Consider the following 16234-nt stretch of genomic DNA (forward strand, 5'->3'; position numbering starts at 1 on the left):
AAAATTTATAAAAAAGCGACCTCATGCCAGTAACTCTCTGGTTGAAATAAAACACGTTAAATGCTTTGAAATATCCTCCAAACTCTTTCTTGAGCTAATACTAAGCTGCTAACAGGAGTTGAACTCTTCTTTTGGCAATGCTAAGTCTTATTCCTTCCCGTTGATAGGACAGTCAGCCACTTTGAGATCTGTCCTTGCATTCTCTTCTTTTTTCACCCCTCATCCTCCCAACTACTGAAGTGGTCCTGCATCTGTGTGGCAGGTGAACGTTAAGACATGGTTATGGTTTGGAAGATGTGTAAGATGAAGTGAGAAAATGACAACATTAAAAAAAAAAAAAAACCCAACAGTGGATTTGCTTCCTTTTTCTAATTAGAACAAAGGAAGAAATGGAGACACCACATTTCAAGTCAAAATCCTTTTAACTGAGTCATTTATTTAATTGCCCCAAACCTTAATTTCCTTTGGAACATAGAGGCCCCGCTGTTCAAGCTCGGTGCCTTTCGCAAAGTAGGCAAACCATCAATATCGAAATGAATGAAAGAGCAATCCCAGCTACTTAGGAGCTGAAATCCTTATTGCATTGGCCTAAAATTATGGAAATAAAGGGCTGACTTGTAGAAGGGAATCATTAAAAGAAACACATAGGTTTGGATGGTGGTGGTGTCTCGGTCGTGATTTCCTGACTTGGAGAATTGTATGGTATTTGTGTATGAGAGTGTATTTAGGAAACTAGAGTTTTGGAGATGATGGGACATTGTGTCTGCAAATTGCTCTCAAATTGCTCAGGAAAAGACAAAGTAATAATGGCATATATATATATATATATATATTTAGTGAGGAGGAAGCAAATTGAAATGCTGGGGAATCTGGACAAGAGGGGTTGGGAGGTCTTTGTGATGTTCTTGCAATTTTTCTTAAAATTTGAAATTTTTCAGAGTAAGTTATTTTTTAAAATTCTTAAATATAAATATGTTCGGAGTGGGTATTTTACTTCACAAGGAAGCAAAGAGTGGATCTGGGTTTATTTCCAGACTTTAAAACCTCTTGCCACATTTTAGGAAGCTGTGTTTAATCTCATATTTACACTGTAACATCATAATAAAAGTGGGTGCTCTGGTCTGAGCTCGGCGGAAACAGAATCTCTCCTAGTTTTTCATCGGCTTTTTTCCCATGAACTTGTTCTTCTCTTGGTCTCCTCCCTTCCTCCCTCCACCCCTCCCACCCAGGCAGCTAAAATGAAAGACCTCTGGGAATGGTGTGTTTTTTTGCTCCTCTTTTCTCAGGGAAATCCAGACTTTCATTGCCAGTCTTGCCAGTAAATTCCAGTAAATACATGGCCAACTGCAGCCCCCACTTTTTTATCCATTGCTCCCCAGTCAAAGCTCAGAGTCCTTTGAAAAACTGAAGAATTTTTTTCCAAAGATGTGTGCTGTTTGTTTTCTTTGTGCTTAATAAAAAAGCCCGCTCTCAACCAACTCACCTATTCCTGCATTGCAGTTTGTCCTTTCTTAGTGAAATCATGGTTTCCTTCTCGTTGGTTTTCTCTTAATCAGATGGGAAGTATCTGGGAACCCCGTAGCAGGGGCAGGTCACGGCTGTGATGTCAGGGAGGCAGTGCTGCCTCCGGAAGAGCCTGTCTGTTTCATGGTAGTGGCCATCTTCATTGCTGTGCATGGGAATTGATTTTACGTTGTACACGTCATGTTCTCCAGAGACCAGGATATCCCAACCCTAAGCCTAGGATCCTGACCTCGTTAGGTTGATTTCTTGTGGGCCCTTTACCACCCCCATCCACAAAAAAGGTCTGTGTGCTTTGCCCACCTCATCAAATCCATTAAAACCATCAGTTTTGAGAGCTTGTTGAAGGACTTTCTGGAAACCTTGGGATAATTCAGTGGTTCTCAATTGGGGCTGATTTGTATCCACCAGTGGACATTGGGCAATGTCTGGAGTCATCACTGGTTGTCACAAACGGGTTTGAGGGGTACTATTGGCATCTAGTGAAGCGCAGCCAGGGATGGTGCTAAGCGTCCTATGATGCACAGCACGGCCCCCACAGAAGAGGGAGGACTCACAGCCAGAAATCAAAGCTGAAGTAACAATGGCAAGCCCCGTTGAAGGACACTGGTTTGCTGTCAGAAAACACTGCTCTCTGGAGATTTGCATTTGCCATCAAATAGTATGTGAAATCCTAAGAACCCAGCAAGGTCAGTCAGAGATTCTCAAGGATGACCTACAAATGTGAGGCTTCAAAGTTGTCTAAACAGACTCTGAATTTGCAAATCAACAAGCAGCATCACTCAGTCTTTTTTTGGAGCCTGGAGGAGAAGTTGTTAGTGTGTATACATGTGCCCAGTGTGGTCCGTAGACATTCTGCATGGTGACTTTGGCGGGAGGGACCGACTTTGGAAAGAAAGGCTTAAATGAGGATGGGAATTTCTAAGAAAACAAAGACTACTGCAACAGGTTCATACTTTTGGATTGTTCTGATAGCACTGATAGTATAGAGATAGATAGACAGACCAATAGATAGGTAGATAGGTAGATAGATAGATAGGTAGGTAGATAGATAGATAGATAGATAGATAGATAGATAGATAGATAGGCAGGCAGGCAAGCAGGCAGGCAGGCAGGCAGGCAGACACTCCTTTGCATTGGATGTTTCAAACAAACAGCACTTCCCTCATCCATGAGAGAATTTGCACATGTATCATGGTCCAGCTATATCTGGGAATTGGTTTCAGAACTGAATATTTAGGAATTTAGAGGGGGTACTTTTGTAAAAGCATAATTAATCCTAGTGAGCATTTTATTTGGGCAGTAGGAGACCACGTTTCTGACTAGAGACCAAGACAGTGGTACAGAAAGTGTTCCATGAGTTATAAATGGGTCTGAAGCAGATTTTCCCAATCTCGACACTATTGACATTTTGCCAGACACTTACTTGTTGTAGGATGTTGTTCTGGGCATCACAGGATGTTTGGCAGCACCCTTAGTTTCTACCCACTAGATGCCAGTAGCATATCCTCTTGGTTGTGATAACCAATAATGTCTTAAGACATTGGTAAGTGTCCCCTGGGGCTGATATCATCTCTCCCTCGGGGTTTAATGAATTTCTTATAGCAGAATTGCCTTTCCATATTCTCATGGGCGTTAATGAGGTATATAGTCTGCAGGATTTCCCAAATATGTTTGATACTAAGTTCCAGTCTTTTTTTAAATTCAGAGAAGTCTTAGAGGTTTTGAAATTGTTCTCTTCCTCCTCTCGGAGAAGATAAATTGTTATGTCTTAGAGATCACTAGGTTTTCACAGTCAGTTATTTTCCCATCAGTTTTTTTTTTTTTAACCCATCAGAGGAAGCTGTGATCAGCTTTTTCAGATGTGTGGCATTAACTTTGTTCTTCAGAACATGAACTTCTGGGAAAGAAAGTTTCTGAAGTTCTACCCCTCCATAGCTCTCCTTTTCCACTTTGCAAATCTTTCCTGCTTTAGCAGATGGCAATTGCTGTAAATTTAGCAACCTCAAACCCCCCTGCCACACAGACACACACATATATATATGATCAGGATGGCAGACACAACTCTGAGATTGGTGGGACAGAGAACATTTTTAGATGACGCATCTCCTGGCCCCAAGAAGGAAAATCAGTCTCAATTCTCCTTCTTCAAAAGGGTCGGTAATGATGGCCATAAACTCTAGTAAGTGACACCAGAGCTTTGAGACAGGAGAAGGTAGAGGAAAGGCAAGCAAAATGAACCCAAGACATTGTCATCAACCTCAGAAGTTTTATGGTAGGACCTAAGTTCTAATGAAATATGGATTTTTTCCCCCAACGTTTAAACTTTATTTGATGGAAGACTAGAAATTTTTACAAAAAAGTAGGCATACACACTGGGGCTCTAGAAGAGAACTTGGTTCTCCATAAGATGAGTGGGCACCACCTTCCAGAAGTAAACAGAACCTTAAATTACCAATGGGCTAATTATGTTAAAAGCTCTTTCAAATCAAAGGTGAGGTTTTGCCTTCTACCTGATTATAATCTTGCCAGTGATTCTAGGCTATGAGAAGATAAAGTCACCAATGAAATCTCAGTTTCCTGAATGAGTGGGTTTCTCTATATCCCAGTCACCACCTAATGACCAGTTGTCTTATATGTCTTGATGTGGCACATAAAAATGCCCATCTGCAGCTGGCCAGATGAATTTGACCAGAAGTGGAGAAAGAAAAAGAGAAGGCCTCTAATTTACTGGGGATCTTCTGTGAGCCAAGCTTTGGGCCTGGTGCTTTGTAAGCATTGTTGCTAGTCCTTATATAATCTCTGAAAAATGAGCCCTATTATGTCCATTATGCAGGTGAGAAAACTGAGTTCAAGGGAGGCTAAGCAAGTTTCCCACCCATCATAACAATCCATAATTCTTCGATCCAGACCCAACTGACTGCAAACCTTCATGCTTTCCCATTTCCTCTCTGGTAGGGCTTTCAGAACTTCTAGTAATACTGATTTTGGCTTGTGACACACACAAAAAATGGGCTCTTGCTCTAGTGGAAACCAATTTAGCTCTCCTCTGCTTTTTAAAAGCCATTGAAGTTGAGCTTTGGAGTCTGAATTTTTGAATAGGCCCCTTTTAACACTTCAGTTGCTTTTGAACGATTTTCAAAGGAACTCAGAAATTAGCCCCGGTCACCCAACATTCTCAGACCAGAGCTCTGAAAAGGGCTGGTTTTCTCCTGGACATTTACAGCACGATGTGAATTAGTACATCTGTAAGAAAAAATCTGCTTTCTGGACATAGTCTGATCCTATTATTCAGGTAATAACCCCCTCACTTAGTAGAGAGGTTTGCCGTGGCTCGCTTGTAGAGAACGTATAGGAGGGTGGCAATAATTTAATTCTATCGAATTCAGTCTATAGTTACAAAACCTCAGGCTTGACACTGGTTTTATAGTCCTGAATACCCTATACCTTGAGAGCCTTTTTCGAAATGAAAGGGAACCTAAAAAATTCAGGCTCAAACTTAGACCCATTATTTTGGAACAGATGTGTAAGTTTTAGGTTTTTTTGTTTTGTTTTGTTTGCTTTTAGATGTTTCCAGCCAGAATGGAGATAGTATCTGGCCTCAGTAGAACCCGTTCTTGTCCATTACATTTCTTTGTAGTCTATTTTCAGTCGGTATATCTACATTTTTTCACTTGGCAAGCGTGCTGATCTCAGGTGACATCTTTGGGGGAAAAAAAGTCTGTGACCCTCAGAGTACACGGTGGTCTCAGGGGCTGTGAGCCGAACCTTCACTGTTAGACTTGACTTTGCAGGACAGCATGGTGTTCTGAGTTTCCAGCTTCTACCATTTGCCATCTGCTATCTTACATCACATGCTCAGATAACCTCCTTCTTAGATGTCCCTTGTGCGGTATTTAGTTCTCTAACTATGAATTAAAAATTAAACCACAAGAGTGTTTAACCAGTTTTGGACTGAATGGACGCAGGAGATAGGCGAGAGCAAGAGCTATTTATTTGGTCCTTACAATGAACTGAGCATTGTGTCGAATGTTTGCTTAATCCTTAAAATCTCTTGTGAGATAAGTGGCCCTCGGCTCTATTAGATACAATTCATTCATGCATTCATTTGTGTGTTCCAAAAAGGATTCGCGTGTTTTCTGTAAGCCAGGCACTGCTCTGAGCACTGGGGAGATAGCAGTGAACAAAACAGACAAAAATCCTTGAACTCATCAAGCTTACATTCTAGTGGGGAGGGGGAGATAACCTATAAATAAAAAACAAAACAAAAGAGGTTAAATATATATTGTGGGGGAAAAAGTGGTGCCATAGATTAAAACAAATTAGAGAGAAAATAGCGTGGAAGAGGAGATGGGAACTGTAGTTTTAAGGTCATGCAGGTCTCCAATAAGAAGGTGACATGTGAGCAGAGATGTGGGAAAATATAAAAATAAGCCATGTGGATACCCAGGAGAAGAGTATTTCAGGTTAAGACCTGGAGACAGGAGTATGCCAGGCATATCTTGGCCATAGCAAGGAAGGCCAGTGTGGCCGGAAGAGAGGGGGTGTGAGCGGTGGGATATGAAATTAGAGATGGACTTGATGAGGAGGAACATGGAATTTGATCATGGCAGGGGGAGAGAAAAGGACCGTTGGAGGGATTTTTGCTTATACTTACTGACTGGGAAGCCATTGTGGGGAGGGAGAGTTGAGTAGGAGCATGAATTTGTTTTAAAAGAATGACTCTGGCTTCTGAATTTAGGGGAAGCTACAGGAGGAATAAAGGCCAAAGCAGGGAGACCATTAAGAAGCCAGTGGAGGGAAGATACTGGCTCAGATGAGAGTGTTCAGTGGAAATGGTGAGAAATGGTAGGATTAAGATTTGTTTTTAAGGTTAGTGCTGAAGAATTTGCTCCGAGTTCAGATACAGGATAACAAGAGAAAGAAGGGAGTTAGGATGACTCCAAATTTTGAGCAGTGGATGAGTGGAAGGATAGACTTTCCAATGATGGAAATGAAGATGGTAGGAAGATCAGGACTTCGGTTTTTGGACGTGTTCGGTTTAAGATGCTTACTCACCATCGTTTCATACCTGGATAAGCATCTCGCGTAAGATCACGAAGAGCGAGTGCTAGTCAGACCAGGTCTGATTGATTCCAAAATTAAGTTCCTAACTGCCACACTCTTCTGTCTCAATCCTTGGATTTCCATTGAAATAAATCTCAGAGTAGTTCAGGAATAATTTAGATTCACAGAAAACCGTCGAACATAATTTTAGCCACTTCACATGCCTAATCTTCCATGTTGTGAGCCATTTACATTTAGCTGCTTCTTATTTCTTCTCATCTCGTCCTTTCATAGTGGTACCAGCCTTTTCTTTACAAAAGTTAAGCAGGAGGAGGAGACAAGGAAAGCCACAAAGGTCTTGAACAGTACACATTGATAGTAACTTGGTCTTCTCTGAACTCCCAGTAGAGCATTTTACAGTTGGAGGACGAGGATCTAATTCAATGATGGTTAAGATCGCCTTTTTCCCTCTTGCTGAGATATATTTCTCTGCTTCTAGGGTCAGATAGGTATGCATATTTCAGTTCTGGGGTGGCATGAAAATCCACCCAAAAGCAAATTCATTACATGAACTACTTTCCCCGCAAAGTTGTAAATTTTTCAGTGCAAGATAGTTGACATGATGGCAAGTAAAAATGTTCCTTTCATGCAAAGGTGATGGAGGAAGGACCAGACAGGCAGGCACAGGAAGACTGGAAGAAGAAGTTAAATGGACTCTGCCCTGGTGTCTTTTAAATGACTGAATGATACTTAGACTAGTTCTTTGGGAGGAGGAGGATGCCCAAGGGACGGACATCGGTTGGGTACATGACAGTCCAAAGACAGCCCACCTGGATTGCTTTTCCATGGAAATATTCACAAAGGTGACTTTAGCTTCCCATGTCTGTGCCTGGCTGCCTATGACTGTAGCTTTAGTCATGAGTGGGCCTTCACGAGCACTGTCATCTTTCAGCAGAATGACATCTCCAGGTAGCCTTGATCCCTCCAGTGTGGGCCTTCAGTCACAATCTATCTTCAAAGCACCAAGAAACTTGGGTCCCTGTTCCCACCAGCCGTAACTTTTCCATCACCTACTTACTCAGACTCTTCTGTGCTCATCTTTGGAACAGCTGAGAATCAAAGATGCTAGAACCAAAACCTCACCTGCTACCCTCCCCATCTTCCAGACTGCCTTCATAAACACTTCTGTGGCAAGCACAGAGTGTGGGTCCTGGTACCATCTTCACCTCTTTCCTCAAAAATGCCAATACTGTGATTTTGCTGAAGTCAGGTTACAACGCATCACCACGTCTAACCTTGAAAGGGAAAAGAAGCCTTACAAAAGTAGGCAGTGTGGTGGGGAATGGGGGGTCAGAAGGCGTGTTCGGGGTATCAGGGCCTGAGGACATAACATGTCTCACATCCCCGAGGACACCACTGGATGTGGCCATGCTAGAATTCACTGCCTACAGCTTGTGCACATTTTCTTGGTTTTTGTTTCAGTCTTGGTGGGGAGAGAAACTGTAATATTTGTACTCCTGTAGAACAAAAAGCATCCACCCCAATCTGGGTTTCACAACTTCCGTAGCTAATTTCATATGCTGCTATATTTTATGTTACATCGTATTCCCCTCCTCTAATATGAAGTTGTCACATTTTGAGGTGAAGTGGAGAGCCCCATACCTCGTAATCCTTGGAGGTGATGGGAAGTGTGGGGCTCGTGAGCACCCCTCACTGCCTCTTCTTTGCCTGTCCCTGCCACCTCCCTTGCGAGGCATATGCAGGGCCACCTACTTGGATATAGTATTGATAGGAGTCTTCAAGTGTGTTCCAAGAGTTGACATGTGAATCTTAGTTCCTTTTCTCCCGCAGTCTCAGACCTTTGTAGCTTTGCAAAGGCTCAGGGTGTTGGGGGCAACTGGGCTGGAAGGATGGCCCAATGCCCCATCCGGCTGCAATGACCGTGACTCCCACATCCGCTTTCTTCCATGGTGTTCCCTGCCAATCTCAGGCTTTCTCAGCTCCTTTTCATGATAATAAGTGCCATGGTGGTCCTGAACATGAACGGCCATCAGGCAGGCCTGTCAACACTGGCTTTACGCCCTGAAGTCACAGCCCTTGTTTCCTGGCCAAGCTTTCTCTCCTTCCTCCTCGGTCATTTTGGTTCCCTGATGCCCCTGTTCAGAGCCATTCTTGTCTTGTGAGAAGCCCTATAAACACTTCCCTAAGCACGTTCACATCACCACTAAGGAGATCAGCTTTCTGACAAAGGCCTGTGACCACTCCCACCGCTGAGCCGAACAGAGCAGGCAAGTGAGTGAGTCTGTGTTTGGTAATGATTAGCGCTGGTGCTGATTCTCTGCCTCAGGACGTTTGAAGAAATAACATGAAAAAACAAATGAGAAACACCAGGCGTTCTTGCGATAGGAAGCGTGAGCCGGAAATGGCGTAGAAAAGAGATACGGCTTTCAGGTGTGGTGTCTTTCTTTTACTTACGTGTCTTTCTGTCTTCTGTGGTTAGAAGAGACCATGTTAATAGGTAAGAGTCTGTAAGAGTGTAAAGGCCCCACAGAAAAGAAGGAATCATCAATGTTTATATCTGCTCTGGGGATTTCTCTGTGACCCATTCACACGGGTGAGATTTTGCCAGACTGCGTTCCTCCTTCACCCAGCAGTGCCTGTATTAGAATGTTAATTTTCGACTCCATATTTTTTTTTTAAATATTCACCATGTAACCTACGTCTTAGAAGATACTTTAAAAGACTCTGCTGAGTAGAAGTAGTAGTAGCAGGGACAGTGAACGTGTGTTGATTTTTACACTCTTGGGCCAAAACCCCAAGAGCTCTCTATGCATTGTCTTGTCTGATTGTAACACAGCTCCACTGGGTATAGATGGACGGGGCTACCACCTCCATTTTACAGAGAATGCGTCTGAGTTGAGAGAGGGTCAGTAACTTGCCCCAGATGGCACCAGGGCAAAATGGCAGATAATATTCCAACCTCGGTCCAACCTTGGTCTGTCTGACTCCAAAATATGTGCCTTGAAGGGCTACATCTTAGAGCAGGGTGAAGGCCAGCACCCGTGTGTGAGCTGTGGTATCCTGTGCTGATACCCATGCCCAGCCACTCCATGGAATTTATTCTTAACTGGGCCCTTGGAACAAGAGGTGGTTAAACCCATGCTTGTTCATATTGGAATTGGAAGTCTCTCAGAGCCAGAGGTGCAGCATCCACGCCTGCCTTGGCTAGTCCCAGCCCATCGTGCCAGCTCTGTGTGAGCATGACTGAACCGGAGTAGAAAGAATCAGAACATCTGGTTCCCAGGAACCATTCGGAACACCAAATCTGGTCACAGATCCCCAGCATGATTGGTACCAAACACTGTTCTGTGCTGGGTACACCAACTCCTCTTAGTCCTAAGTCTCCATCTACTCCTTCCCTGTCATGTGACTGTGAGCATGCCGCGTCTCCTTTTCCACAGTGTTGAATTTGTCAAACAAATTTGTCAAACCTCTGAGATGACCTACAGCTCAAACATTTGAGAGTTCAGTTAGTCCTTGGTGAAAAGGCAGGCCACAATTTACATGTAACCTTCCATTCATGACCATGCAAAGGGCCGTTCACCAGTGAATGGAGACAGTCATTCACCAGGTGGCATCAGACCAGCCTCAAAGGGTGAATCAACCCTAGAAAACAGCCAAGAGAAAACCAGGGTGTTGCTTTGGCCATAGGGAAATGTGGCCCTTTACTTATGTGACTGTTTATTTGCTTTTCATAGTGTCTTTCTTCCCAGGATGCTGAAGGTATTGTGGAGAAAGTATTAAAGTCAGAAATATATTGCATAACCACTCTCCTTCTGCTAAACTGAGCATCAGAGGTCTCCAAATAGTCTTAAGGGACAGTTCTTTGAGGTCCTTGTTTTCTGTTGTCGCTGTGGGTGAGCAGAGGTGAGCAGCCTGTTTTCTCAACCAGGCCCTCTTTTCATTGTACCTTAAGGAAGAAAGCGGTGGTTTTTGGAGACACACATGCTCTATTTGAAAGCCAGCCCTGCTGCTTCCTCACTCTGTGACCCTGGGCCAGTGATGTCACCGCTTTAATCCTCAGTCTCCTTGTCCATAAAAAGGAATCTTAATAGCACCTGAACTGCACGGTTGCTGTAGGGATTAACTGAGAGAAGCCAGTGCCCTTCAGCCCCCGGTCCCACTCATCATAAGAACCCAATGAAAGTTAGCTAGTGTGATTTCTAATAGTTCTACTCCAAGTGGAAGAGTGCTCTTAGGGTGGCCTTTTTGAGTCTAAATGGCATGTGCCAAATCAGTTCTGCATCAGCTCTGAGTCAGGTCCCAGGTGGTTCTTTCTTGAAAACTTTAGGAAAGCATGGTGTTTGGTTTATAGTACACTTCCATGATGACTGTAGCTTTCACGTGTTCACACATTCCCATAAATATTTGCCCACTGCCTACTGTATGGACAACAGTAAATAAACATACGTGAATTACAGCTACTATTATTTTTCCATGTGACCAGCCCACATGGTTTTCCAAGTCTTATATTAAGCAGTTTTAAAACTTTGATCCCTCAGTCTGTATCTTTACAGTAACTTTTTTTTTTTCTGGTGAAACAGTGGATACAGGCTGGGGTCCCTTTGCCTTTCCTGATAGTGTGACAGTCCTGCAGTCCTCACGTCATCCGTCACTGTAATTGGCAAAGGCAGCTCTGAACCGTGGGCACACGCATTGCCTCCTGTCTGATAACGTAACTTTCCAGACGAGGTTTGACATTGTGTTTGGTTAAACAAAGGCAAAACAAGAGCAGAACTGAGAGGAGCTTGTTGTTATGAAAAGACACACGTCATTTTTTAAATGACGTGATTTAGATGTTATTTTCATATTTTATAAAACCACAAGGGAAAAGCCTCAAAGAATAATCAGTACAGTCTCCTGTCTCACAACTGAACTCTGCCCGCCAGTCTCAGAGTGGTGGTTTGCTATCTGATTGTCAAAAATCCTTCCATCAAGAGGGTCTTGACTTTGCTTGCTAATGGCTTCTAGTACATGACCTTTCTCTTGGCCTTTTCGGTTCTGTCTTATTTCTAACCTGCTGTCAGCCAGTCCTCTGCTTAGAAGTATGGACTTGGTGGTTGCTCAGCATCCTCCATAACACATTTCACAGAAACAAACTCTTGTGTATCCAGATCACTTGGAGATGGAAGTCGCGCAGACATACAGAACTGTGCCCAGACACTCTGCTAGGGCTGACCTCCTGGACCACCCGTTAACTCTTATGTGTCAGGCACCTGCTACAACTCAGGCAGTCCTGGTCCACACCCCACCCGCTCCAGTATTTCCTCTAAGCCCCAGCATTTTCCAGCCTCACCGAGACATTTCCTTCTGGCCAGATTCTATGTACATCCCCGACCTCCACCCTCCCCTTCCTATTCCTTGGTTCCTCATGGTGTCCTTACCACTTCTGTGTGGGCCTCCATCTCCATTTGGATGTCCAGGTTCTCAGCAGCCTTGGTAGCGCTGGGAGTCTCATTCTTTCCAGGTCATCAGCCCTTCTCATCCAGGCAGACACACTGGGGTTGTTTGCTGGCTTCTCGGTGACTAAGAGACCATGCACCTCAATGTAAGTGAAAGGATCGATGCAGGGCATCCCTAATGCCAGGGGCGGCACACCGGGAACCGTGGGACGCATATCCACGCCATAGCCAGAGCTACCACGAGAGAGAGAGCCAGCCCTTGGTGGAGGTTCTGAGCACGCTGCCCAGGCCTTGAATTTCATCTCCACCAGATGTGTTGAAATACATGGCTTCCAGACTCTTCGACTTTAGTCTAAAAAGTTAAGACAACATCTGAACAGAGCTCCACATTAAATACTCTCTTTGAACAACCTTGCAGAAACAAAAGCCCGAAAGCCCTGGCATTTGAGGTCCTGACCTTGGTGCTTCTATGTAACAAGCAGAGATTACACTGTTTGAGAGTGTTGCTCAAATTTGGAGGAAAAAATCATTCTTTAAAACAAGTTGGGGTGTTTCCCCACAGGAAAAAAGTTACAGTCCTACTGGCAAACTAGGAGGCTATTTTGGTTGCAAATAAAAGAAATTAAATATTCTCCAGGGCAGGAACCCTCAGATGTGTAACTGAATTTCACTATTCCATCTCAGTGACACGCATTGATGCAAAACTCAGCACCTGAGAAAGGACTGGAAATGATCAGATGGAAATTTCCCTCAGAATGTAAGGGCCGAAACCTGTGTTTATTTGATTATTAAAATGGTAACTTCTTTATGGAATCATAATAGACCCATTAATAAACCTGTTAGATAGGAAATTTTCCACAAGCAGCTGCTTTTCTTCACTGGTAAGTTAGAAAGCATGTAATGAAAAGGGTTAGTTATCAGATTAGATACCTTGAGAATTTCCTTATCACTTTTCGATCTTAATTTCAGGCAAATATTATGTGTAGCAAGTCATGCTGAAGTGTCAGTCTTTCTTTTCCAAATCAGTTCCATTCAAGTCCTCAAATAAGAAACACATACATAGGAATGAATGGGTGGGATGCAGCTGATCCAGATACTAAAGAGATTCTTTAGGCATCCTATTTCAAATCGACTTCATCCATCTTCATTTCATGGGTGATGGATGTTGGTTGCACCAGGGGTGCCCCTCAGATGAATTATTATCAGTGATGTTGTTGATGATTTAATTATCTTCACTGTGCTGTTATTGGTCCCACAATCTAGCCACTTGCGACGAAGTCATGTGGGAAGAGATATATATAAAGCGTTGTGGTTATGCCTTTTTGTAAACACCATTTGTGTCTGATAATAGTACCTCTCTCTATGGTTGTTGGGATGATTAAATGAGATAATGTATGTACAGTCTTAGAGCTGTGCCTGGCACATAATAAATGGGAGAAAGCTGTGCCTTTTCTAATTCTGCCTCTGTCGATTCCTCTCTGCTTTCGGGCTATCTCTTCCAAGGACCACTAGATGGGATTTGTTTCATTTGTTTATGCAACAGACTTTTACTGAGCACCTGCTAAGTTCCAAGAATTATATAAAGTGTGGGGAATATAGTGATAAACAAAGCTGCCATCCTCCCTGTGCTCATGGGATGTGCAGACTAATGGACAGATGACTAAATAGCATTTCCATCAAGTCTCTTTTCCCCTCCATATGGAGGGACGGCTTGTCTGGACTATTTATATATCAAAGTGATGATCCCTCAGGGTAGACTTGCTTTAAGTTGATCTGTGTTCATCTGATTACTCTAAGACAACTATCTGTTTCTTCACCATAATCGAGCACGTGTTACCACCCATGAACCCATATCCTTTCAGTTCAGCTTCTTTCTTACAAATAAATATATCCCTGACTCTCAATGCTGCTTTTCCCATCTCTTTTCATGTCATCACTGTCCATCCAGTTGTCCATACAGAAACCTGGGAGTCCTTCCTGACTCTGCCTCTCCCCTCCACCCCGCAACTGATCCATCAGGAACTATCGTTCCTTTTTCAGAAAAAGATGTCTTCAGTGCATCAGCTTCCTTCACCCCACCACTTTGCACCCTAATCTGAGCCACCATCACCTCTCACTCGGACAATGGCATTAGCTTCCTGGTTAGTGTTCTGGTTTCCACCCATTGTCTACTCAGTAGTCATGGTAGAATTTTTGAAACAAAAATCTGACTCTTTCTTACCCTGACTTCAAGCTCTTCAATGACTTTCCATCTCATAGAGAATAAAATGTAGTATTATGACCCGAGAGCTCTGCATGGTCTGGCCCCAGAGAATGCCTCAGGGAGCCTCTTACAAACCCTCCAGCCCCTCCGACTCCTTCAGAGCACGCATCTGAATGAACAAGTATGTATTTATTTTTGCCATCACTTAATTAATGCTGATCTCCCTCACTGGTCTTTAAGCAACATGAGGGCAGGGGTTACGGTAATTTGTTCGTTGTTATATTCCCAGCCCTTTACATAATTCTTGGAACTTAGTAGGTGCACCGTACATGTTTGCTGTATAAACAAATGAACTCACGCCAAATGCTGTGCCTGTATTTTGGGGGTGTGGAAGTAACTTTAAAATATCAAGTATTCCTATTATTAATAACTAATAGTAGGAATTATCTGTGTTAGTCATTAGACCATGGGTTTGCAGGGGTACTTCTTGGAGATTCATACTAAAAGCCTTCTAGAATTAGAGCCCAAAATCTTTATTACCTCAAAAACACTGTAGGCTGAAAGATGGATATTTTTGTTCCGGTATAGGTAAAAATTTTCAAATTTGGCTCCTTCCTTTCACACTGTATTCTCTCTTAAGGGTTCCAGAACACTACTCCACATCATAACATTCACAAGGTGAGATTTCAAATGAAAACAACAGTGTTTCCATCTCCAGAAGCAAAAAGTTATAGCCAAATATATTGACCTACATATTTTGAATTTTCTCTAGCACCTACCCTTGAAATGTGTATGATGGTTTATGTTTACTAGAAAAACATGTCTGGCACATTTGTGAATGGTGTAACTTTGAGCATGCTTGGTAACAGTTTGTGGTTGAATTTTTATTAGGCTGTATGTTTTACACGATACTATTCATTAGGCATAAAAAGGCACTTTAGCCATTGAAGTTAACAAAAATCACCAAGTCGGCAGGGGAAATTAGAAATCCTGGGTAGAAGGAAATGACACTTGAAAACTATTTTCGTTGCGTTTTCACATTTTGCTCTTCATTCTTAAACTCATTTCCCTCTGAAATGCAAGAACGTTACACTGGGAAATAATGTGGCTTGAAAACCGGAGCCAGCCAGCTTCTGATCCAAGGGTAATGACTTCTGTAATCGCTAATGAGGCAATGGACGTTGAATATCTCAGCGTACTCATTGGGGCTAGCCTCTTGCCTGTTCCGCAAGAAGCTGTCATATCACATTTTTGTCCCGACTCCATGGGCACTTTGATTCCTAAACCTTTCTGAGAAACCTACTCTGAAATCAAAGTCAAGTTTCTTAGATGTGGTCAGACAAGGTCACATTTAAAACAGTTCAGTGAACCTGCAGATCAAAGTTGAAAGGTAATGCCTCCCTCCCCAGATTGGCACAGACTCACCTGCTGGCTTACCTTTCAGTTTCTGATGTGCCTTTTTCACCTTCTTTCCCGTGGACTGGGAAAATGAGAGCTTATCCTCTGAAAAATGGTAGAAGAGTTTCCTTAAATCATTTCGCTAGGAAATGGAACGCAGCTGTATTTTGGAAACGCACCTTCCTCCAAAAGAGTGAAATCGCGAGGCATTTTATTGAAGGCATATCTTGATCAGAGACTGCATGAAGTGAGATGTCCAAAAGGAATCCTTACTAATTCATAGTAGGACTTCTTTCAGTCAGAATTTCATGGTAGTTTCAGGTTCATGGGCTTCATATTTTTGGCCTGAATTATCAGGGTTTCCCCTCCCTCTTGAGTGACCCAAAATACTGGACAGGATTCCTGCTGTAATGCTGTCGACATTTTTTTCTCCAGTGCTACCTTCCTTCCGTATTGAGCCTTGAGACGTTATCCAAAACGGCGCTGCCAAAGGGGGGATGATGACTCTTGTTAGGAGTGATCTTAACCTCGCACAACACAGGGGTTTTTGGTGTTTTTTTTTAATCGAATTCCTTGTGATTTTTTAAAAAAACAACAACAACCT

The 16234-nt window shown here is 43.0% G+C and overlaps 1 protein-coding gene and 1 long non-coding RNA gene across 16 annotated transcripts in view; one reads left to right on the plus strand and one right to left on the minus strand.

Annotated features, from left to right (window-relative positions):
* The window catches only part of ADAMTS9 (ADAM metallopeptidase with thrombospondin type 1 motif 9), a 164128-nt gene that overhangs the window by 97186 nt on the left and 50708 nt on the right, over window positions 1–16234 (plus strand). The window lies entirely within an intron of this gene.
* Window positions 1–16234, minus strand: part of LOC105094371 (uncharacterized) — a 40546-nt gene that overhangs the window by 17302 nt on the left and 7010 nt on the right. For 4 of the 11 annotated variants that reach the window (XR_004142510.2, XR_004142514.2, XR_010384810.1 and 1 more), the window contains 3 exons: window positions 15670–16113; window positions 12960–13068; window positions 1484–12381 (listed from right to left, as the gene is read on the minus strand). This is a non-coding gene — a long non-coding RNA (uncharacterized LOC105094371). Of the gene's footprint in view, window positions 1–1483; window positions 12382–12959; window positions 13069–15657; window positions 16114–16234 lie in introns of all 11 variants that reach the window. The other 7 variants (XR_010384815.1, XR_004142513.2, XR_004142515.2 and 4 more) reach the window with 7 other exon arrangements.

Source organism: Camelus dromedarius, chromosome 17 (genome assembly GCF_036321535.1).
Source record: "Camelus dromedarius isolate mCamDro1 chromosome 17, mCamDro1.pat, whole genome shotgun sequence".
Taxonomy (NCBI): Eukaryota; Metazoa; Chordata; class Mammalia; order Artiodactyla; family Camelidae; genus Camelus; species Camelus dromedarius.